Source organism: Hyaena hyaena, unplaced genomic scaffold (genome assembly GCF_003009895.1).
Source record: "Hyaena hyaena isolate Hyena2069 unplaced genomic scaffold, ASM300989v1 scaffold_1557, whole genome shotgun sequence".
NCBI classification, from domain to species: domain Eukaryota; kingdom Metazoa; phylum Chordata; class Mammalia; order Carnivora; family Hyaenidae; genus Hyaena; species Hyaena hyaena.
The window spans coordinates 275,663-278,066 of NW_024082193.1; positions in this window are offsets into that span (position 1 = coordinate 275,663).

The following is a 2,404-nucleotide window of genomic DNA, read 5'->3' on the forward strand; positions in this document are numbered from 1 at the left end:
CCCCCCAGGCTGCAGGTGAGACTCTCCCCCAGGGCTCAGGGTGAGACCCCTCCCAGGCTGCAGGTGAGACCCCCCCAGGCTGCAGGTGAGACTCTCCCCAGGCGGTGAGACTCTCCCCCAGGCTGTAAGTGAGAATCTCCCCCAGGCTGCAGGTGAGACTCCCCGCCAGGATGCAGGTGAGACTCCTCCCAGGCTGCAGGTGAGACTCTCCCCCAGGATGCAGGTGAGACTCCTCCCAGCCTGCAGGTAAGACCCCCCCCCCACACCCAGGCTGCAGGTGAGACTCCTCCTGGCTCCATGTGTTTCGTTGCCTTATTTACTGCTGTGTGGCTGCCTCTGCTTGGCTGGGGGTGAGAACATGTCTCCTCCCCCCCCCCCGCCCCTGGCAGTTGTGCCACCAGACTCTGCAGTGAGTGCTCCCGGGAGGACAGGCCTGCAGTTTGCCCTTCAGTGTGGGCTTGAGTGGATGTGATCTTACAAATGTGCTTCCCTGCTACAACCCTCCGCCGCTCTGCGTCTTTCCCTGTGTCTCTGGAAGTCTGTTCCTGCAGAGGCTGGCTGGGTGCCAGAGGAGGAGTGGAAGCCCCAGCAGGCACCAAGTCCCTGAAGGTCAACCGAACAAAGATCCGCAAGCCACACCCTGGCATCTGCTTCCCATATTCCTGTAGCTCTAGACTCAGACCTGCAAGCCCCAGGCCCCGTGCTGCCCTGTGCTGCCCTGTGCTGCCCTGTGCTCCCCCATGTTCCTCGTGCTCCCCTGTGCTCCCCCGTGCTGCCCTGTGCTGCCCTGTGCTCCCCTGTGCTCCCCTGTGCTGCTCTGTGCTGCCCTGTGCTCCCCCATGTTCCTCGGGCTCCCCTGTGCTCTCCCATGCTGCCCTGTGCTGCCCTGTGCTCCCCCATGTTCCTCGCGCTCCTCTGTGCTTCCCCGTGCTGCCCCGTGCTGCCCTGTGCTCCCCCGTGCTCCCCCATGCTTCCCTGTGCTGCCCTGTGCTCCCCATGTTCCTCATGCTCCCCTGTGCTCCCCCATGCTGCCCCGTGCTCCCCTGTGCTGCCCTGTGCTCCCCCGTGCTGCCCTCTGCTGCCCTGTGCTCTCCTGTGCTCCCCCATGTCCCTTGTGCTCCCCCGTGCTGTCCCGTGCTCCCCCATGCTGCCCCGTGCTCCCCTGTGCTGCCCTGTGCTCCCCCATGTTCCTTGTGCTCCCCTGTGCTCCCCCATGTTCCTCGTGCTCCCCCGTGCTGCCCCGTGCTCCCCCGTGCTCCCCTGTGCTCCCCCGTGTTCCTCGTGCTCCCCTGTGCTCCCCTGTGCTCTCTTGTGCTGCTCCGTGCTCCCCCGTGCTCCCTGTGCTCCCTGGTGCCCCCCATGCTGCCCCAGTGCTCCAGGAATCCGGGAGGCTGCCTCCCCGCCCACCACCGGGGTGACTCCCCAGCCCCTCCCAGCTCCCCCAGCCGCTGTCAGCACTGATTTGGATAGCTGCAGCTTCTGCCCCGGGGTTTCACACCCACGATGAGGTAGGGGTGACACCTAACAGCAGACAGGCCGGCTGTTTCCGGGAGGGGGGACGGCACCGCGCAGCTGTGCGCGGGCCCCCCGCCAGCTGCCAGAGCCCCGCTTCCCTCTCTGTGGGAGCCAAGACTTCGCCCTCATTAGTGTGTGTGTGAAAACTCCCAAGCGGCCTCCAGCAGGGCCGGCAGGCAGCGGCTCTGGGCTGAGCCGGCGGGCGGCCTCGGGGGGCCTGGAGCCCTGGGACCCGGCCTGTCCTTGGCGCGCCTGGGTCCGTCCCTTCACTTGGCTTCATCGTCATGTCATCTGTGTAACGCAGGGCGCAGCTCGCTTTCAGCGGCGGGCCCATCCTCCGGGGACCCAGGGTGAAGCCACAGCCGAGACCACGGTTCTTTGCTGTTTCTGCTTAGAACTGCGGGACGCCTCACAGTTCCCCAAGGACCATCGTGCCATCACTCTGGGGTCCCTCCCAGGGCAGGGCAGGCAACGTCTCACTCTGACGGAGAGAGCGGCCCAGGGTTGACTGTGGCCGTCCCTCAGTGCCTGGGGACCTGGGTCTCTGACAGCTGGGGCAGGGACTGCTGGCGGTCCCCTGGGCCCACAGGCGGTGTCGTGGCCACCGCAGACAGGCCCAGATATGACAGTTCCAGGCCGGCCGAGGGTGGGTGTACAGGGTCCGTGCCCCAGCAGCCCTGGTCCGGAGGCCCCACCCCTTCCTGCTGCTGACGGAGGCGGCTGAGGTGGCTCGAGGCGAGGCCATGACACGGTCCCAGCACTGGGTTCCAAGGATGTCCGCCGGAAGCTGGCTCACTGACGGGGGAGGCGTGCGAGGCGCAGTGACGGCACTGACACGGCCACTCGGGCTTCGTCACCGGGAGTCCCGGCAAGGCCTCTGCAGTGCAGA